The sequence below is a fragment of the Triturus cristatus genome, chromosome 4_2 (assembly GCF_964204655.1).
Source record: "Triturus cristatus chromosome 4_2, aTriCri1.1, whole genome shotgun sequence".
Taxonomy (NCBI): domain Eukaryota; kingdom Metazoa; phylum Chordata; class Amphibia; order Caudata; family Salamandridae; genus Triturus; species Triturus cristatus.
In genome coordinates this window covers 992,223,694-992,247,292 of record NC_140586.1, presented here as the reverse complement: position 1 = coordinate 992,247,292, position 23,599 = coordinate 992,223,694, and the positions used below count along the sequence as shown (strand labels likewise).

At 44.2% G+C, this 23,599-nt stretch overlaps 1 protein-coding gene and 1 long non-coding RNA gene across 5 annotated transcripts in view; one reads left to right on the top strand and one right to left on the bottom strand.

Moving 5' to 3' along the window:
- Positions 1–23,599, bottom strand: part of LOC146839239 (CD5 antigen-like) — a 632,933-nt gene that overhangs the window by 364,194 nt on the left and 245,140 nt on the right. The gene's annotated exons all lie outside the window — the stretch shown is intronic.
- Positions 10,664–23,599, top strand: part of LOC146839240 (uncharacterized) — a 189,125-nt gene continuing 176,189 nt past the window's right edge. The window contains exon 1 of the long non-coding RNA XR_014960819.1: positions 10,664–10,720. This is a non-coding gene — a long non-coding RNA (uncharacterized LOC146839240). The remainder of the gene's footprint in view (positions 10,721–23,599) is intronic.

Genomic DNA, 23,599 nt, shown 5'->3' with positions numbered 1-23,599 from the left:
ACCCCCACCCCCAGCACGACCCCCTACACTGCCCGAACACCACTGCACTGCCTTAAACCCTAAAGCACCACCACCAGCATGACCCCCTACACTACCCAAACACCACTGCACTGCCCTAAACCCTAAAACACCAGCCCCAGACCAACCCCCTACACTGTCCGAACACCACTGCACTGCCCTAAACCCTGAAACACCACCCCCAGCAAAACCCCCTACACTGCCCAAACACCACTGCACTGCCCTAAACCCTGAAACACCACCCCAGCACGATCCCCATATACTTCCCGAACACCACTGCTCTGCCCTAAACCCCGAAACACCACCCCCAGCATGACCCCCTACACTGCCCAAACACCACTGCTCTGCCCTAAACCCCGAAACACCACCCCCAGCATGACCCCCTACACTGCCCAAACACCACTGCTATGCACTAAACCCTGATACACCACCCCAGAACGTCCCCCTACACTGCCCGAACACCAGTTCTCTGCCCTAAACACTGAAACACCACCCACAGCACATCCCCCTACACTGCCTGAATACCACTGCTGTGCCCTAAATCCTGAAACACCACCCCCAGCATGACCCCCTACACAGCCCAAATACCACTGCTCTGCCCTAAACCCTGAAACACCAGTACTACCCCCTACACTGCACGAACACCACTGCGCTGCCCTATACCATGAAACACCAGCAGCAGCACGACCCCCTATTCTGCCCGAACACAACTGCAGTGCCCAAACCCTGAAACACCACCCCCAGCACGACCCCCTACACTGCCTAAACACCACTGCACTGCCTAAACCCTGAAACACCACCCCCAGCACGACGCCCTACACTCCCCAAACACCACTGCACTGCCCTAAACCCTGAAACACCAGTACAACCCCCTATAGTGTTCGAACACCACTGCACTGCCCTATACCCTGAAACACCAGACCCAGCACGTCCCCCTACACTTCCCGAATACCACTTCTCTGCCCTAATCCCTGAAACACCAGCACGACCCCCTATAGTGTTCTAACACCACTGCACTGCCCTATACCCTGAAACACCAGCCCCAGCAAGACCCCCTGCACTGGCCGAACACCACTGCTCTAAACCCTGAAACACCACCAACTTCAGGATCCCATACACTGCCCGAACACCACTGCACTGCCCTAAACCATGAAACACCAACCCCGGCACGACCCCCTACACTGCCCAAACACCACTGCAGTGCCCTACACCCTGAGAGACCACCAAAGCACATTCCCCTACACTGCCCGAATACTACTTCTCTGCCCTAAACCCTGAAATACCACCCACAGCAGACCCCCCTACACTGCCTGAACACCACTGGTGTGCCCTAAATCCTGAAACACCACCCCCAGCACGACCCCCTACACTGCCCAAACACAACTGCTCTGCCCCAAAACCATGAAACACCAGCACGACCCCTACACAGCCTGAACACCACTGCCCTATACCCTGAAACACCAGCACGACCCCCTACACTGCCCAAACAACACTGCACTGCCCTACCCCCTTAAACACCAACCCCAGCATGACCCCCTACAGTGCCCGAACACCACTGCCCTGCCCTAAACCCTGAAACACCACCCCCAGAACGACCCCCTATACTGCCAGCATGGAGACTCCTCTTCCATACACAGGTCCGGCGTACTGACCTGTGTATGGAAGAGGAGTCTCCACACTGAATAGGGGTAGCGATTGTGCGCCGCCATTACTGTCTATTACTCGAGGTCCTTGGACTTACCATGGTGTTGGAATTAAACACATAGAAGGACAACTTTTAGATTTTGAAAGATTGGGCGATTGAGTCCATTCATATATTGGTGTGGTAGTAGGACCCGCTGAATTGGAAAGAGGAACATGGATCAGAATATGTACCTACAGTAACTCTGATACTAAATCATAAAAGGGTATATCCTAAAATTTGAAAGTGTCTAGAATGAGTATCGGGAAACTCCGAGCCGAAGACTCTGCGAAACATTATAGTTGCCCTGAAGAAGCCTGAAAGGGTGAAACGCGTTGGCTGTTTTGCTGCTATAAATAAAAAAAGACTAAGAACATTTCCAGCTACAGAAATCATTTATTCTGTCATCGTCTGTGATGAATGAAAGGGATCAACTCTTTGGTCATTACAGCATTGCCTCTCCCTTCTTTCTGGATATCTGTTTTGGACCCTATTTCGAACAGCTAGCCCCTCAGAGAGCTCACCCATCGAGCCGAATATCGCAGCAGACACTTGGAAACTCCACTTCCAATTGTTGTATTCCACCCAGGACACTATAGTGCCCCAGTATTTAAGAAGGGATCTCCTCCTGCCCACAAACTATAGGCCAATCAGCCTGATTGATATATCTCAGAAGCTGTTTGCCAGGATTGTCCTGGAGCTCCTCCAGTCCTGGTTGGATGCGAGTGAGATTCTAAGTCCTTATCAGGCAGGATTCCGCAAAAATATTTCCACCGTCGACCAAATTTTCAGGCTCCAATTATTATATTGGAAGACGGTGATCATAGAGGGTGGGAGCCTCTATTTGATCTTCGTCAATCTTAAATCAGCCTTTGATTTGGTGCCCCGTGACAAACTTTGGGCAGTTGTAGAGCAACTTGGCATCCCGCTCTACCTGCTCTCCTTGATCAAGCGAGTGCACACTGGAAAATTCGCCCAGGTGAGATTTGGGAAACATGGAGAATTGACCCCACATTTTCCAGGGAACAGGGGTGTAAGGCAGGGGCGCGTTCTAGCCCCCACTCTGTTCTGTCTTTTTATCAATGCCCTGGTGGACAAATTGAATGAGGGAGCTAAGTCCGATGCCCCAAAGTTCGTCCGTGGCAAGGTGCTAGGGATGATGTTCACGGACGACACCTTGCTACTATCTACATCGCCCATGGGCATCCAAAGGATCCTTGATAACTTTTCTTCATTCTGATCTCCCACATCACACAAGAGTCTCGATAACTTTGAAACTTTGGTAAAAAAGGATCTCGAAAAGATCAGATATACCAAACCAAAATACACAAACCTCACTAAGAAGGAACAACAGATACTCAATGCTTTGAGACAAGATACCAGCATCATATATCAACCGGCCGATAAAGGTGGAGCGCTTGTTGCCATGGATCGTGAGTTCTATGAGCAGAGTGTTTCACAGCATGTAAATGATGAACAAACATACAACAAATTGGAGACAGACCCCACTAAAGAATTCATGGAACTACTCAGTTCTATTTGAACTAAGGCAGAGGATACCGGGCAGATCAACACCAATACCAGAATATTCTTACAAATCTCCATACCGAAAATTCCACACATTTACATTCTACCAAAAATACATAAACATGTCACCAACCCGCCGTTTCGCCCAATTGTAGCTGGCTGTGGGTCGATACACGAACCCATTGGACAATTTATAGATCATCATTTACAACCTCTTGTACAAAGTTGGGGAACATACGTAAAAGATACCACTGACTGTCTGTTGAAACTCGAATCATTTGGGCACCACTTCAGGGATCAAATTTTACTCTGCATCATAGACGTTGTTGCCCTTTATACTTCCATCGCTCACAAGGAAGGTTTAGTGGCTGTAGAATGGAGACTTCTCAATTCTTCAATGGATAAAGAAACAGGGGTATTTTTATTGGAGTTATTGCACTTCTCATTGTATCACAGCTATTTTTCCTGGCAGGAGAACTTTTATTTACAAAAAAACAGGTACATCGATGGGATTTCCAGGAGCGCCTTTGTATGCTAACACCTTCATGGCACACTTCGAGGACACCTACATCTTGCACAATCAAAGATGGCAAGAGAAAATCATTGTGTACATGCGTCACATTGACGATATACTCGTCATTTGGAAGAGACATCAAAATACATTGGAATACTGTATACATGAATTGAATAGGCATAACCCGAGGATACAACTCACATTCAATATTCAGACTGATCGGATCCAGTTCTTGGATATTGAAATTCTGAAAACCGAGACAGGTTTAACTACCACAGTTTACAGAAAACCCTTCTGATGTCAACAATGCATTTCATTACTCAAGCGCTCATCCAACTTCGTTAAAAAAACATCTACCACTGTCTCAACTCATCAGAATTAAAAGGATAACATCTGAACCAGTACAGAGTCAAAATTTGATTAATGAACAATTAATAAGATACAAGGAGAGAGGATACCCGGAGGATGTATTAAAAGAAGCAAAATCAGTGGTTCAACAAAAAAAACGTGAGGATCTACTCAAGAAATCAGAAAGAACCAAGAGTCATAGGGAAGTATTTGTTCTCAAGCAATCCACAGTGGCTTTTAAAATCAAAAGAATAATAATAAACAGATGGGAAATCATCGAGCAAGAACAAGATTTCTTAACTTTATTCAAAGACAAACCTTTATTTGCCCACAGTCACTCTAAAAACCTAAGAGAATACCTCAAAACCAAACCAAAGGCTAGAACCACCAATTTTAAAATGTTGGAACTGTGGCCAATGCAGTAACATCAGTCCTGGAAACAGTTTCACTCCTCCCCACTAGGGCAAAAAAATCACGTTGAGACACACATCAGATTGTAACACTGAGGGCGTTATTTATGCTATTCAATGCCCATGCTGGCTTGTTTACGTAGGGAAAACTTCTAGGAAATTAAAACCTGCATTATTGAACATAAGAGTACCATTCGAAAGAAAATGTTTGTTCCTGCTTAGCCACTCATTGGGTCAATAGATCACACACTATTCCACAAATTAGGTTTACCATTCTTGAGAAAGTTGAACAGGTTCCAGGGTTAGATTACCAGACTTCTCTAGCACGCAGAGAAACTTTCTGGATAAGTTATTTGGGAACCATAATCCCGGGGGGGTCTCAATGACCACTACCAATTACTATGTTTTTTGTAAACTTATGAACAATGACGTTGTTTACCTGTCTTATTATTCTGCACACACCACACATATATTCTTGTAAAGGATTTGCAATGTGACTCCAATTATACTAATGAGAGGGTTTGCCCATGTAGAACTCCTCTCTACATCACCTTTCTATGCGACGTTTATAACACCACTTTTGCATACATGTTCATTTTCATATTTACACCTACTATACATCCCTCAACATTCAGGATATTAACCTTGGCATTTTCTTCTAGTCAGGACCTCCTTTATTCATTTATTTGGTGCCCCGGTGTTCACACTCGTGAACAATAAAGTTTTGTGATCACACAGAACCTGTTAGTGGTTTTTAGGTTCCTGTACCTTTAAATAGAAAGCACGCACGTGTACACGTCACGACGTGTGTGAGATTTGACGAAGCAATGGCGTCTTGGTGGTCCTTTCTGTGAATTCATGGTAAGGACCTCCTCATTAGATCGTTTTCCCACTCATATTTGCGGCAGTTCCATAGTATTGCATTCTTTAAAATGGGTCAGAGTTTTTAAACGGGTTTCACCTGTTTGTTGTTTCAGCTACGAGCCCTATTCTCCTCGTATTAGGAAAGCCGGAGCTCTCTTTTCCCTTCGCTTCACAGTTTTAGTTCACGCGATACCACCAAGATCCCTTTTACATCCATTTTCACTTTATTCACAGTAATCCACCACCCCATTCTCGGCTCAGCAGGGCCTCAATGTGTTTAGTGGCACCCACCTCTCTTGTCCATTTAAATTTACGATTGACAGCGACCAGAAGTTTGGTGAGCCCACACCTTACTGATATTGGATTAAACAACTACCCCACCACTCATTCTAGTTATTTCACGCTATCTCTTATATTTTTGTATTGCTTCTGTTTGAAGCTAGAGGTTTTCACATTAGTGTGCATATAAGTTGAAGCTCTCTATGGAGCACAAGGTTCTTCTCTTCATGTTCTGATTTTGCATGCTACTATAGTGCACGGGTGTATCTTTTCTGAAATACGAGTGGATCCGATTTTTGCATTTGGTCAGCGTAGACTTTCTTTGTGGGACTGTTCACTTGGAGCACTTGAGATTGGAGTTCTTTATTTCATCACCTCATAATTATAATCACGTGCAAATCCTATTGCTTTCATGTTTATTGTCTCCTGGATGACACAGTTTATGATATTTTTTGGTCACCTTTGATTTTTGTTGTAGTTCCATGCGGAAGCAACAGAATTCTATCATCGTAATATTTTGGAAGCTCCCCTGAAGAAGGGTTTTAGAACCCGAAATGCATTGGGAATCTCATTATTTTGAACTCTTTATTTTATATGCAAATTCAATGTCATAGATTTCATGTTATGCTTCTCATGTTCTTATATGATCACAAGAACTGGCAACGGTCATTCGTATGTATTTGCTTTTGAAAGTTACACATAGGCATCGGTAGGATTTATTACATTATCTGTACCTAAAATATACTATAATTTTTAAAATTTCTAAGGGTCACATTTTCTTACATTAGGATTTTTTGGTTTAAAATATTGGTTTAAGAGTCTTGAAATCTAAATAGGACACAGGCTGTGCAGCTCACAGATCTGGGGATCGCAGGCCTTGAAATCTGATGCCTTCAAGGTTGCCATCAGGGGCCATTGCCTGGGTTATATATGGAATGTCCACCAGAAGCTTGACTGAGATATCGCTCAGAGAGCGTGTGAACTGCTAAGCTATGAATCACAAGCTCTCCTGGCCCCAGAGTTCAGGGATTGTCTGCTCAGTGCACAGGGGTAGCCTAACAAATTATTGGAATGTCTCTGCTGTCTTAAATTTGCAGCCCACTTGGCTAAAACACACGCAGATGCCGACAAGAAGGGCTCATTACTGGCATGGCTCATCCACCAGCATAACATGCGGCAACCCATAATATCACTTTGGGCAACATCTGGTACCCTCCTTCACACTCAGAAGGCTATCCATGCCGAATTGGCATGGCATTATGTCTCCTTATACATATCAGTGCCATCTGTATTTATAGACAAGGTTGAGTCCTTCTTTGCCACTACAACTTTACCTTGAATATCCTCTATACAGAGAACTGACCTTGACGGTGACATCACTCTATTGGAGATTCAAGATGCCGCCCAGGGACTTGCCACAGGGAAAACCCCAGGCACTCTCACAACTGAATTCTATATAGCCCATGCTCCGCTCCTAGCCCCCGCTTGAAGACATGGTAAAATTAGGCCCTATCGGCTGCTTGTCGACCAGACTCACTCTATGAGGCACTGGTCCTCTCTCTCCCTAAACCTGACCATGTTCCTACCATCCTGGGGTTGTCCCAACCATTGGCGCTTCTTAATACAAACTATAGAATTCTGGCCAAGATCCTTGCCAACCGCCTAGAGTCTAGAATGAGTATCGGGAAACTCCGAGCCGAAGACTCTGCAAAACATTATAGTTGCCCTGAAGAAGCCTGAAAGGGTGAAACGCGTTGGCTGTTTTGCTGCTATAAATAAAAAAAGACTAAGAACATTTCCAGCTACAGAAATCATTTATTCTGTCATCGTCTGTGATGAATGAAAGGGATCAACTCTTTGGTCATTACAGCATTGCCTCTCCCTTCTTTCTGGATATCTGTTTTGGACCCTATTTCGAACAGCTAGCCCCTCAGAGAGCTCACCCATCGAGCCGAATATCGCAGCAGACACTTGGAAACTCCACTTCCAATTGTTGTATTCCACCCAGGACACTATAGTGCCCCAGTATTTAAGAAGGGATCTCCTCCTGCCCACAAACTATAGGCCAATCAGCCTGATTGATATATCTCAGAAGCTGTTTGCCAGGATTGTCCTGGAGCTCCTCCAGTCCTGGTTGGATGCGAGTGAGATTCTAAGTCCTTATCAGGCAGGATTCCGCAAAAATATTTCCACCGTCGACCAAATTTTCAGGCTCCAATTATTATATTGGAAGACGGTGATCATAGAGGGTGGGAGCCTCTATTTGATCTTCGTCAATCTTAAATCAGCCTTTGATTTGGTGCCCCGTGACAAACTTTGGGCAGTTGTAGAGCAACTTGGCATCCCGCTCTACCTGCTCTCCTTGATCAAGCGAGTGCACACTGGAAAATTCGCCCAGGTGAGATTTGGGAAACATGGAGAATTGACCCCACATTTTCCAGGGAACAGGGGTGTAAGGCAGGGGCGCGTTCTAGCCCCCACTCTGTTCTGTCTTTTTATCAATGCCCTGGTGGACAAATTGAATGAGGGAGCTAAGTCCGATGCCCCAAAGTTCGTCCGTGGCAAGGTGCTAGGGATGATGTTCACGGACGACACCTTGCTACTATCTACATCGCCCATGGGCATCCAAAGGATCCTTGATAACTTTTCTTCATTCTGATCTCCCACATCACACAAGAGTCTCGATAACTTTGAAACTTTGGTAAAAAAGGATCTCGAAAAGATCAGATATACCAAACCAAAATACACAAACCTCACTAAGAAGGAACAACAGATACTCAATGCTTTGAGACAAGATACCAGCATCATATATCAACCGGCCGATAAAGGTGGAGCGCTTGTTGCCATGGATCGTGAGTTCTATGAGCAGAGTGTTTCACAGCATGTAAATGATGAACAAACATACAACAAATTGGAGACAGACCCCACTAAAGAATTCATGGAACTACTCAGTTCTATTTGAACTAAGGCAGAGGATACCGGGCAGATCAACACCAATACCAGAATATTCTTACAAATCTCCATACCGAAAATTCCACACATTTACATTCTACCAAAAATACATAAACATGTCACCAACCCGCCGTTTCGCCCAATTGTAGCTGGCTGTGGGTCGATACACGAACCCATTGGACAATTTATAGATCATCATTTACAACCTCTTGTACAAAGTTGGGGAACATACGTAAAAGATACCACTGACTGTCTGTTGAAACTCGAATCATTTGGGCACCACTTCAGGGATCAAATTTTACTCTGCATCATAGACGTTGTTGCCCTTTATACTTCCATCGCTCACAAGGAAGGTTTAGTGGCTGTAGAATGGAGACTTCTCAATTCTTCAATGGATAAAGAAACAGGGGTATTTTTATTGGAGTTATTGCACTTCTCATTGTATCACAGCTATTTTTCCTGGCAGGAGAACTTTTATTTACAAAAAAACAGGTACATCGATGGGATTTCCAGGAGCGCCTTTGTATGCTAACACCTTCATGGCACACTTCGAGGACACCTACATCTTGCACAATCAAAGATGGCAAGAGAAAATCATTGTGTACATGCGTCACATTGACGATATACTCGTCATTTGGAAGAGACATCAAAATACATTGGAATACTGTATACATGAATTGAATAGGCATAACCCGAGGATACAACTCACATTCAATATTCAGACTGATCGGATCCAGTTCTTGGATATTGAAATTCTGAAAACCGAGACAGGTTTAACTACCACAGTTTACAGAAAACCCTTCTGATGTCAACAATGCATTTCATTACTCAAGCGCTCATCCAACTTCGTTAAAAAAACATCTACCACTGTCTCAACTCATCAGAATTAAAAGGATAACATCTGAACCAGTACAGAGTCAAAATTTGATTAATGAACAATTAATAAGATACAAGGAGAGAGGATACCCGGAGGATGTATTAAAAGAAGCAAAATCAGTGGTTCAACAAAAAAAACGTGAGGATCTACTCAAGAAATCAGAAAGAACCAAGAGTCATAGGGAAGTATTTGTTCTCAAGCAATCCACAGTGGCTTTTAAAATCAAAAGAATAATAATAAACAGATGGGAAATCATCGAGCAAGAACAAGATTTCTTAACTTTATTCAAAGACAAACCTTTATTTGCCCACAGTCACTCTAAAAACCTAAGAGAATACCTCAAAACCAAACCAAAGGCTAGAACCACCAATTTTAAAATGTTGGAACTGTGGCCAATGCAGTAACATCAGTCCTGGAAACAGTTTCACTCCTCCCCACTAGGGCAAAAAAATCACGTTGAGACACACATCAGATTGTAACACTGAGGGCGTTATTTATGCTATTCAATGCCCATGCTGGCTTGTTTACGTAGGGAAAACTTCTAGGAAATTAAAACCTGCATTATTGAACATAAGAGTACCATTCGAAAGAAAATGTTTGTTCCTGCTTAGCCACTCATTGGGTCAATAGATCACACACTATTCCACAAATTAGGTTTACCATTCTTGAGAAAGTTGAACAGGTTCCAGGGTTAGATTACCAGACTTCTCTAGCACGCAGAGAAACTTTCTGGATAAGTTATTTGGGAACCATAATCCCGGGGGGGTCTCAATGACCACTACCAATTACTATGTTTTTTGTAAACTTATGAACAATGACGTTGTTTACCTGTCTTATTATTCTGCACACACCACACATATATTCTTGTAAAGGATTTGCAATGTGACTCCAATTATACTAATGAGAGGGTTTGCCCATGTAGAACTCCTCTCTACATCACCTTTCTATGCGACGTTTATAACACCACTTTTGCATACATGTTCATTTTCATATTTACACCTACTATACATCCCTCAACATTCAGGATATTAACCTTGGCATTTTCTTCTAGTCAGGACCTCCTTTATTCATTTATTTGGTGCCCCGGTGTTCACACTCGTGAACAATAAAGTTTTGTGATCACACAGAACCTGTTAGTGGTTTTTAGGTTCCTGTACCTTTAAATAGAAAGCACGCACGTGTACACGTCACGACGTGTGTGAGATTTGACGAAGCAATGGCGTCTTGGTGGTCCTTTCTGTGAATTCATGGTAAGGACCTCCTCATTAGATCGTTTTCCCACTCATATTTGCGGCAGTTCCATAGTATTGCATTCTTTAAAATGGGTCAGAGTTTTTAAACGGGTTTCACCTGTTTGTTGTTTCAGCTACGAGCCCTATTCTCCTCGTATTAGGAAAGCCGGAGCTCTCTTTTCCCTTCGCTTCACAGTTTTAGTTCACGCGATACCACCAAGATCCCTTTTACATCCATTTTCACTTTATTCACAGTAATCCACCACCCCATTCTCGGCTCAGCAGGGCCTCAATGTGTTTAGTGGCACCCACCTCTCTTGTCCATTTAAATTTACGATTGACAGCGACCAGAAGTTTGGTGAGCCCACACCTTACTGATATTGGATTAAACAACTACCCCACCACTCATTCTAGTTATTTCACGCTATCTCTTATATTTTTGTATTGCTTCTGTTTGAAGCTAGAGGTTTTCACATTAGTGTGCATATAAGTTGAAGCTCTCTATGGAGCACAAGGTTCTTCTCTTCATGTTCTGATTTTGCATGCTACTATAGTGCACGGGTGTATCTTTTCTGAAATACGAGTGGATCCGATTTTTGCATTTGGTCAGCGTAGACTTTCATCGTGGGACTGTTCACTTGGAGCACTTGAGATTGGAGTTCTTTATTTCATCACCTCATAATTATAATCACGTGCAAATCCTATTGCTTTCATGTTTATTGTCTCCTGGATGACACAGTTTATGATATTTTTTGGTCACCTTTGATTTTTGTTGTAGTTCCATGCGGAAGCAACAGAATTCTATCATCGTAATATTTTGGAAGCTCCCCTGAAGAAGGGTTTTAGAACCCGAAATGCATTGGGAATCTCATTATTTTGAACTCTTTATTTTATATGCAAATTCAATGTCATAGATTTCATGTTATGCTTCTCATGTTCTTATATGATCACAAGAACTGGCAACGGTCATTCGTATGTATTTGCTTTTGAAAGTTACACATAGGCATCGGTAGGATTTATTACATTATCTGTACCTAAAATATACTATAATTTTTAAAATTTCTAAGGGTCACATTTTCTTACATTAGGATTTTTTGGTTTAAAATATTGGTTTAAGAGTCTTGAAATCTAAATAGGACACAGGCTGTGCAGCTCACAGATCTGGGGATCGCAGGCCTTGAAATCTGATGCCTTCAAGGTTGCCATCAGGGGCCATTGCCTGGGTTATATATGGAATGTCCACCAGAAGCTTGACTGAGATATCGCTCAGAGAGCGTGTGAACTGCTAAGCTATGAATCACAAGCTCTCCTGGCCCCAGAGTTCAGGGATTGTCTGCTCAGTGCACAGGGGTAGCCTAACAAATTATTGGAATGTCTCTGCTGTCTTAAATTTGCAGCCCACTTGGCTAAAACACACGCAGATGCCGACAAGAAGGGCTCATTACTGGCATGGCTCATCCACCAGCATAACATGCGGCAACCCATAATATCACTTTGGGCAACATCTGGTACCCTCCTTCACACTCAGAAGGCTATCCATGCCGAATTGGCATGGCATTATGTCTCCTTATACATATCAGTGCCATCTGTATTTATAGACAAGGTTGAGTCCTTCTTTGCCACTACAACTTTACCTTGAATATCCTCTATACAGAGAACTGACCTTGACGGTGACATCACTCTATTGGAGATTCAAGATGCCGCCCAGGGACTTGCCACAGGGAAAACCCCAGGCACTCTCACAACTGAATTCTATATAGCCCATGCTCCGCTCCTAGCCCCCGCTTGAAGACATGGTAAAATTAGGCCCTATCGGCTGCTTGTCGACCAGACTCACTCTATGAGGCACTGGTCCTCTCTCTCCCTAAACCTGACCATGTTCCTACCATCCTGGGGTTGTCCCAACCATTGGCGCTTCTTAATACAAACTATAGAATTCTGGCCAAGATCCTTGCCAACCGCCTTGCCCCTGTGGTCCAGGCGCTAGTGCACCCAGACCAGAACTGTTTTGTCCCAGTTCTGATGCTTCTCTTAACCTGCGGAGAACCTTCAGGATCCTGGAGCACACCCCCCACATCTGGCGGTGAGCGCGCTGTCTCATGTTGGATCCGGAGAAGGCCTTTGACTCTATGAAGTTGGCCTTCCTTTTCAAGATCCTCCTTCACTATGACATGGCAATCCACTTACTTCGGCTGGTCAAACTACTCTATGTCCCACCTAGAGTAAAAGCAGGAGCTTTCATTTCCAACCCCATTCTGATCCACAGAGATACCCGAAAGGGATGCCCACGGTCCCCTTTGCTCTTCTCCCCAGCAACTGAACCACTGGTGACTGCTCTCTGAGCATGTGGACAAGCATGGGGATCCCACTTGGTGATGTCTGCACTCAGTCTCAGTATATGCAGACAACTTGCTCCTATTCCTTAGGGATGCCAATATCCTTTAGTGACGCAGTGCCTGACATTGCTTATGGTCTTAATGGCGCCCGACTCGTGGGGAAGCCCGTGATGTTCCGCTATTTGGCCATTCATTTCTATTGCAAACCTGTCAATCTGTTTCACAGCAATCTCACCTGAACAGTATCCTTGCTACAAGCACAGATGGGATTCTGGAAATTGCTTCCTCTCTCTCTGGTGGGATGGATAGCACTTACCAACATGGTGATGCTACCCCGCCTGTTATGTTATTTTGCTAACTTACCTCTGTATGCACAAAATCCTTATTTCAATCATGTGAAAAAATCACCAGGGAGCTACTCTGGCATAATATATGCTTCATGGTGGTGCTACATAAACTATGCTTACGAGCATCCGAGGGTGGACTTGCTATCCCAAATTTCAAACTGCAGTGGTTGGCCCAGTGGACAGCAAGTCTTCAGACCGCCAACACTGCTATGGACTCCCCTGCATGGAGCTTTCCTTGCATACTACATCCCGCCTCTAAAGCATTGATGCCCGGCTCTACTCTTTTGGAATTGGGACACCACTGCTATAGACAGTGGCTCTTTCTCACTGAAGTGACACAGCCGGAATCCTAGGCAATACTGCTCCTGGGCACTTCAAGGGGTAGACAAGTCACCTCTTTGGTGGAGCTTGCACCATGGGAGCTCATTATCGTGAAGGCTTCCTCATTCCCCTCGAGTCTCTGATTTAGATCGAGGGTCTCCCTCCTGACCACTTTTTGTTTTATAATTCTATCCTTGGGTGTTGCATGGGCGCTGGGGGGGATATTCACCTGGAGCTCCTGATGTACCTCACGCTCCAGCACCTTTCTATTCTCTTGTTCCACACAATGCCCACTTTTGTCTTATTCAATATTATATACTCCACAGAGCATATCTCACCCCAGATAAGATAAACCAATATTATCATTTCATAGAGGCTGCCTGTCCCTGCTGTAACCTGCCTAATGCTGACCTACAACACATATTCTGGCTGCCCATCACTTAACCGTTACTGGCTAGAGATAACCACACACTTGAAAAACTGCACAGGGCACACCATGTTATAAACTCGGGAGGTGTGCCTACTGGGGCTGCACTGCAGGGCTAAAAAACACAATGAAATCACAAGCAGATGATGGACAAAGTACTGAAACTTTTCAGACACTCACCCCCAGTCACAAATCTGTGTTTAATCCATCGTCGTTCTTTAGCTCAATTCACCACCTCAGTTCAGACCCAACTATATGCAAATCAGTCTTGACCCTGTGCCTCATGGGAACAGTCCAGCCCAAACTGCCAAGCCATGTCTTCCCTGGACCAGGAACAAGCATCCTGGGACCAGTTTTGGGCTGACAGCCCTCATCAGCCAGGCAAGCTTGAATCCAGTTGCAAAGTGAGCAATTGACCCACGTCTGGGCATACCCTGCCAATTTAGGGCGAACAAATCAAACACAAGGAGTTGGTGGACAGAGCACTGAAACTTTTCAGACACTCACCCCCAGTCACAGATCTGGGTTGAATCCATCATCTAAACAAGCATTTGCAATGCAACAGTCTCACCTTTAGGATCTTAAAAGTATTTAGCCATGCAGCACATTATCCTGGATGTTATATTAACTCTTCTCATTCAGCCTTACACAACTGCTATTACCGATTGAAAAGAGCATTTGTTCTAAGTGGGGCGCCATGGAAAGGGGTTAAGGTAACTGTTAGTCCCAAACAATAAAGTTTTATAAAAACCGATATGCAATGACAAAGCTAATGCATTGACAAAGTCAAAAGGCTGGCAGCATAAGTCGGACCAGCTAGCTTTGCAAATGTTTGTGTCACTTTGTCAGAGACGTGGAGCAGCAGTGGAATGTTGAGTTAAAGAACAGTGTGGCATGAAACTGAAACTGATCATGAGCAATAGCTAGACTGAAACAGAAGCGTGTTCTGTACTCGAGAAAGACACGAGCCAAACGTAAGATATGATCTGCGAAACAAATATGATCTGCGAAACTTGTTATGGATTGAGATCGGGCTAACCTTCACTGGAATGTCAAGGTAGAACAAGCACTGGCAACGACATTAGGTCTGGCGTTAACACCTCCAGAGTTTTCTGTTTGTATGGATTTAAGTCATCTATATTGTTCTAACTTGAAAACGCTCTTACATTTTGCACAGTGGGATCATGGAACCTATTCTACAAACTTCAGAATTAAAACTTGCACTGGTAGCTCTGCACAGTGCAGCACCCCAAGCATTCTGAAATCTAAGCAGCTTGTTATGAGTGACGCAGCAATTGTGAGCTTATACCGCTAAATATCGCATGTGGAGGTCTTTGCTGAGTGTGTTATTAAATCACAGAATAAGTGCTAACTCAAATATGCGCGTAAATCTTCTGCCGTCAATTCTGTGTTGGTTGACACCACATAGGAATAATGTGCGATGAACACAGCATGCATGCTGTTCCAAGTTACACCAATGCGTCAGTGGGGTAACAAAATCTTAGCCTCCATCCCTCCCCCCCCGGACTGTCAGGGGGCCCTCTACAATCATCTGGCTTCGCGCTGTTTTCAAACACCTTACCCTTGCAAGGAAGCCCATGTGTTCTGTAGGCAGGGAAACATCACCGCGTATGAAAAAACATTTCAGATGTTGTTGATTCACACAATTGGGGTTCCAGAAGTAAAAATGATTGGTGATATGGAGAGATCCCAGAGCACAGACATAGCATCATAAGCATATCAAAGATAACAGTGAGCAAAAATGCTGCCGATGTGCTATTGAAAAGTCAATTCGCAGCGCACCAATGGAGGTTGTTACGGGTATTTTATCTTTCATATTTCTCAATTCCACCATATTCCTAGTCTATGTTCCAATCAATCAATCAACTTTACTCTGAGACATAATATGCGGGGAAAGATTGCGTCCAAGTGAATCCACTGCTCTAACATCTCCCGCAGCTAGTCCACGAGTAACTAAACATGTGAAGATTTTCGGAGCAGGCGTTTTGGGTCATGGCTACCTCAGCGGACCGGCTACCTCAGCAGACCGACACTGGCTGATTGTTCGGAAGTCGACTCTTTTGCATCTGGTCTCTCAGCAGGTGCGTCCTTTGACTGCAATGGCGGGGCGCGGTGGCAAAGGTGCTAAACAATGGGCTGCCTTCCCAGCTCCTTCTTTATCGACGATAACTGGCCAGCCTCCCCCATGGCCTGAGACAGCGACAGGGAGTCGGACCAGTGGCATGGTGTGCTAAACGTAAACAAAGCATGTCATGATTTACACGAGTCCTATTGCATTGAAGACACAAACAGCACCAGCTCGATTGTCCGGCTGCTTAGAAAGTGAAAGCGCACACGGCGCTCTAAACGTAAACAAAGCAGGTAGTGATTTACACAAGTCCTATTGCATTGAAGACACAAAAAGACACAAACGGGAGTGGGGTGACGGGGGCCGAGAAGTCACTGACTGAGGAAGGGGGCGGGGAGGGACCTGGGGGGGAGACAGTGAAGAAAATAGTGTTAGGAGTAAAGGGGCCAGTAGACGTGGAAGGATACAAATGATGATTGAGGAGGGACTAACAAGCCTCAAACCAATCGGAAAGCAGCATTTAAGACAGAAGCCAATGGGCAGAGAGTGGGCGGAGCTTCCACAAAGCTTCCACACTACAGTGTATACTGCATGCCTCGCAAAGCAATGGCAGCACATTCGTGCTGCATCGCTAGGTGAGACCTAAAAACACAATGTCACTTCCATCTTCATTGATTTGGGGCTCCTCTTAGCAAAAATGTTTGATCACCCAGAGATGGAAGTCACCCACCCACCCCACAATTGCTGCCTGAGAACATTTCATGAAGACGTGGGATCAGGCCAAAAGCGCAGGCCTCCGCAGAGTAGGATAGGATGGGATTGCGCAAATACCTTCTTGCATCCTGTTGGGATGCCATCCTACCTGACTCCCAGGCTGCCCTGTTACATGCTGCTGAATCACCTAGAGGGGCCATGAGTCCTGCGGACACTGGAGACTCCCCAGAGGCACCTTTCCATTACACCACTCTGACTGCTTCTCCCTCAATGAACCTGTTATCCATGGTGTCGCTACTCAGTAGATGTACACACATTCACAGTGCAGTAGTGTAGTTCCTATAGTACCCATGCAGGACCTGCGCTTTTGGATAACATAAACTGTGGTATTGGTGGCAGACTAGCTCTGAGCACCCCCAACACATATTTTAGCCTGTCATGACAACCCTGATTCCTCAGAATCGTGGAAAAAATGTATTACTTTTCCCTCAGTCACTTGTGCTCACTTCATTTCTGTCTCACAGAGTTACATAGAAGAAACAGTCGGGTGTGTTACAATAAGGATTTATTGCACAGTTTTTCTTCTAGTGTAAAATATATGTGCTGCTGCAATCGTGAGGCAGTAGGAGAGATATATGATCAGCAGTACAGTGAATATAAAAGGATAGTACAGTCCTACCATCTTGCAATAATCATGAAAATATAGATGAAAATGAAATGCATTTTATAAACGTGTGCGTACTCCTACGATACCTATCTAGATGTACCTAAGTGTACCTAGCATATGAGTAGGTGTGAAAGCCAAGAATCCCTCTAGGATTAGTCTAACCCCATTACCTGAATAGAGAGAGTGGGACCCCGACCTAGTCTCGAGTTGGACACCCCTCAAGGGATGTTTAGACCACTGTCAGTTGGAGCGAATGCATGCAGGAGCCTCAGCATCTCTGGTCGATGTGTTGACCTGGAAGTCTCAGTTGCCTCTGCCTAATGTTAGCAAGAGGTTCTGTATTTATACAGAAAGTATATAGAGTCCCTTTGTCCTTTGAGTCTTGTGTTAGCCCTTGTTGGGTATGAGGATGACATATGGGATGAACTGTGTACATAGATGTTATGCAGGTGGATTGTCGCCCCTACTGGTTTCCAAGAACCCCCATGAATATTCATTCATACTGTATGAGCACATTAGAGATGTTATAGGTGGCCTTTGTTCTGGAAAAACCCTCCTTCTGTACCCAGACCACAGACTAGATAAGGTTCAACCCTCAGGGCTCGTTATTGTGTAGTATAGGAAACTAATGTAGGTGAAAGAGCATGCCTATATAAGGGCGTCTAAGCTCATGCCTAAATTAGGGCATATAGAATCATGTCTATATTAGGGCATCTATATGATATATAACACCCACTCCTCTTCCGAATAGTAAAAAAAAAAAAAAAATGCTAGCAACTACTAATTTTACTAGGTAGTAGCGCTTACAAACTATCATTGGAGCCACGTTAAATCATTTCTAAAATATTTTAAAGCATTTTTAAAACATTTTTTAGATGGGAAAAAAATTCTGAAAGTCAGTATTGGTATTGTCACTTAAGCACAAGTTCTAGTTGAGTTTGTTTATACAATACAAACCTCTGTAAGCGTTTAGAATGCCATTTTGTTTAGTGAAAGGGTACATTTTTAGGAAGTGTTCCAAATTTAGTCGCGTTTGAAGATAAACAAACAAAAATCCAAATTCTTTCCCAGCACACAATGAGCCAATAATAGATTAAGTGTCCTGACTGGGAGACGCAACATCGTCGTTGCTTGCTGCCGCAGGGAACGGACCTTGTAACAACTCGCATAGTATGTCAATGGAGCACAGATTAAATTCAGTACTGCCAATAGCTGTTGTAGAGGCAACCGGTCTTGTAATTGATACCTGGGTGCAAAGGATGAGCTGATGCTCAACTCGTTTGTAGCAAAAGGCACCTGCGGGATTTCAAGGAATGCAGCCATCAGGATAGGAATACGCTGGGGACATTCCCGAGCGTGAGATCGCAGTAGTTTCAGCTTGGTGTTTAAATCCGTGGACGTCTCTGTTTCAAGTGTCAGACAGATGTCCAACATGCATTCTTCACTGCAAAACAGGCATCGAAGAACAGGTAAGATGCAGTCCAGCCAGACTGGTCTAAATTATAGGAACCAAGAAGCACTCAGTTCCCGTAGGCGAGGTGTGCCCAGATGTTGTACCATGGCCTCACAGTATTTATGCTTCAGAAGAGCTTTCGCCGTCTCATGGTGATTGGGCCATCCATAGCGTATCAGGTAAATCAGAATCAGGATTCCCGCGGGTCGTCTGAAAGGTGTTTAGAAGTCCTGACCCTATGGTCTTAAATAGGTGTACAATACCACTCGTATCAGACATGTTAAAGATATGACCTACAATTTCTATGAAATGAAAGGGGCAGTTTGTACGTATATGTGCTTGTATCTCAGTCAAGGTCCTTGTGATTTGAAGATCAAAGGTCTCTCGAGTGGAGGTTAAAGGTACAGTTTGCTGTAAAAGCATGGCTTTCAGTCTGCTCAAAGTATCAAGTTGTATAAAAGAAACATTTAACGAAGGCGATAACAGCGCATTCCTGACTGTACTTGTTGGTGTAAACAATACTTGCATACAGCAAGTAACCCTGGAGTTCACAGTGACCAGATAGGCAATGCCCAGAAGCATGCCACAGCAACCTTGATCGTCCATCAAGTAACTCCCATTCGAGAGTAGCTCGAATACCAGCGTAATCACAGCAGCTGGAGTCCCTTTCATGTGGCAGGACAAGTTTGCTACTGAACCATTGCATGCTCCGTGTAATGACATGTCTTGGCACATGAGAGAACCGCTTAAGGCATTCTTGAAGTTTATACCACTAAGAAAAACTTCCCAATCCCCACTCCGGCAACGGAATCTATATGGTTTTTCTCAGGATTCCTTAATGTATTCTTTTCCCAATTTTTCATATTTTTCTACCTTCCTTTGCTCAAGGCAATATTGAAACTGAAAGGTCGTGAGCGGTATAGTTATGTGGCCATGGATTAGCCATTCTGTTGATGGTGATTCTGCTATTGTGAATGGTAATCTATCCAGTTTTTCAATACGCAGCATTGTATATTTTGTTCTCCTTTGTGCAATTTCAACCTGTTTATCTGTTAGATTATATTCAGAAAACAGTGATGTGCTGTTTATAAAATGCCAGGGCACATAGCCTGCATTGCAAAGATTGCACCGTGCAGCTCAATAACATAACAGAATGTAACTGAGATTGCCCGTGTTGTAATATGGCCAAATTGTGTTCCAGTATGTCTATCGCAGAAGATACAATGCTGCCTAAGGAATATATCCTAGAGTTCAAAGTTGTTAACCCATTGTTCACTACAGCTAATGCTTTCTCTAGATTATTCCGGTCTAGTTCCCGTATTCTCTCAGCGGCCTCTTGTTGTAGTATTTTCCAGTTTTTATTATAGGCAGCATAAATACCAGCATATATGAAATGTTTCTGATGTTGTTTGCTGGGTCCCTGTAAAAAATCCCTAAGATCTATGTCTTGTGAGAGTAAAGATAAGTTGTGCTTCGCTTCTGTGAGTGTTGAGGTTTCTATCCAATCAAGGCACAACTTCCCAACACTAAAGGATGTCACTACCCCTGGGTGTTCTCTTTGTACATAGCATGAATCTGGCCTATGGCTACCAAATCCTTCGGTATTGTAGAATGTCACCTACTGTTGCCCCTTCATGTTTAGTAGTTGAATTTTGCCACCCGTGTAATGGTGTTGGAAACCGAGGTGTGTTCAGGTCCCTGCGCTTGGCTAGTCCAAGACAGGATGTCTGTTGCACAGTGTTATTCAGAAATATAATCTGCTGTGGAATGAGGCAAGCTCTAAATAGCACTTCTGTTCCCTGGACTTGCCAGTCCCTAGAACCCCAGACTGATTTTAAGTCTATCTCGTCTTTCCATAGATCAAAACATTGTTCAGACAATCAGGTGATAAAGGAAGCAGAGCTTGGTATTCGTCAACATAATTTTCAGTGCTGGTGTTGGTGTAATCCTATAATAATATGAGGCTGGGCCAGTGGTGTTATACCTTGAAAAGTATGCACATTTCTGTGTAAACGCCTGTGAACTACCTTTTGGTGGTGTAGGGCAACGTTCCCACTGGTGGTACTCAAACACATTTCTAGGTGAAAGAGGTTTGTGCAGGAACATTTCAGTATTAGGAAATGCAGCAGCTTTCTCTAAATCAGACAACATGTCATGAACAGTTTCAGTGTCCCAATTATCAGAAAATGTACTGGAGGTAATGATATCACTCAATGAAATTTTAAATACATGATTATTTTTTAAAAGTTCGGTCGGGCCAAATATATCAAAATCAACCTTGTCCCATACTATACCATTCGTATAGGAACCTCTGTGATGTTCACTGATGACAAGTCTCATTGTTCACGATGTGATGATTGATGTGGCTTCAGGATGAGGTTCACCTTTTGGGCTGTGGAGCTTTGTCAAAGATATCGTCCATTAATAAGCATGCTAAAAGTTATTACTAAGCCTATCAAGAAAAGAAAAAACAGTATCCCAGTAATAACCCAGAGTTCTACCCAAGACGATACCAGGCATGTCTCTTTTAGAAAGTGCAGAAATTTTATGATTTGTTGCTTGCGAGTTTGTTTGGGCTGGCATTGTTTCTGGTTCACTTGGATCCAAGGAAAACGTATCAAAGGTCATGAAATAGCCAGAAGCAGTTTGATAAATTGTTGGAATTGCATCGGGATTTGTTGAAATCGCATTTTGCTCTTGACAAGGCATATTGATGTAAACATCTGTTGTAGGTTGAATTGCAACTTGGGTGTTAAGTTGATTTTGAGTTTGAAGTCAAACTTCGGATTCAAGAGGAGCGAGTTCCACAGCATTGTTGCATAGTCCTTCATTCCGTACAGGAGGCCCTTCAAACGTGATGGGTCTTTCTGTTTGAACTTCTTGGATTGTAGTGAGTAAGGGTGGGCGCAGTGCTCTGCTCCGCCCGCGGAGTGTGCGTAGTGCTGCCTACTTCGCGCTTCGCAAAGTAGACGTAGCAGGCAGACTACGCACATGCCACAGCGGAGAAGAGTTGCCAGCAACCCGCCTCCCTCCCGCCTTCATTTTAAAATTACTTAGAAAGTTAAAAATAAAGAAAATTACTTACCTGAGCTGCCGCGTCCCGAGGCTCTATCTTCCTGATTCCTCGCTAGCTTCTTCCTTACAAATGCGCATGCGCGGGCGCCCGCGCATGCGCATTTCTCGGGAGAAATGCGCCGGCGCCCGCGCATGCGCAGTCCTAAAGAACCCATGCAGGATCTGCACTTTTGGATAACAGAAGCTGCGGAATTGGTTGCAGACTAACTCTGAGCACCCCCTGTTGTAAATAAAACAGCGATATGATTAAGCATTCACTGAAGACATGTGCTCTTCGACCCTGGATTACGTTTTCTGCTTTATATTGACTAATGTTCGGACTCCATTTTGTTTAGCCGTCCGCCATCTTGTATGGCCACGAAGCCACGTGCTCTGCACGAGAAGAGTCTTACCTCTTCATTGGTCACTCCCGAGATCTGCCTAGCAACAGTCTATAAATAGCTCCTTTGTACGTTTGGTGTATGTTCAAGACTGACCACATCTGTTACTAATTAGGCTTTGCTCGAATGTGTTTTCGCGGGTCGCAGGAACTGTTAACTCCACCCATGTATTGATCCTGCATTGAACATGTCCATATAAGGCCACAAATCTTACTTCATGTTGTATCCGCCAACTTATGAGCCCCCCTATTGTGTATAAAAGGGGACCATGTGCACAAGTTCTTTGTGCAATACTGTAGAGTGTTGCGTAGATTGTAGGACCACCTTTGAAGGTTAATAAACTTTGTCTTTGTATTTGCAGTTTCCGTGCCAATTTCCTCCTAGTATTTTGTACACAGAGGGCGAACCCTTTGTACTTGAGGGCCTAGCTGGGGCCTGTATTGATCAATTGGCGCCCGTCACGTGGGGCTCATCAGCGACTCGGATACTCGAAGGACTGGTCGTGACGAAGGAGTGGAACCTTGCCGGGGACGTGATCACTGCCAGCGGCGTCTTTAGTCCTGGCATCCCGAGGCTTTCTTCCTTCCCTTCCGAGCTGACCATCTGGGTGGCGCCGGTCCCCGACTGAGACCCCTTCTGTCGGTTTTGCCGTGCAATAGCCGTTTGGGCGAATTTGGAACTTGGCAGTTGGAACCTGGCCGCTCTCGATTGGTAAGAACCGTTGTACGGTACTTGCTGCGAGCTTTTGAAGCCTGGGTTGGCAAGGGAGTTTTAGGATACGCTTGTCGTGGCTATTTGATTTGATTTGTGATGACCGGTCATATTTTGAAATAAATAATGTGAAAATATATGCGTTGCAACACATATAGGCAGGTAATGTGGAGATATTTCTCCGGGGTTGTTTGAATTTGAACGGCTCAACGTTAGAGTGCCACTTTTTGATAATATTGCATATTTTGCACTATTCTTGAACATGCCTGCTTTGAGCGCACTCCGTAAGTGGTGCTGCTGTTTTGGGAACCGGTTAAGTCTTGAGGAATCTGAACCAGCCCCCCCAGAGGGGACTCCTAATAGGGATATGTACGTGA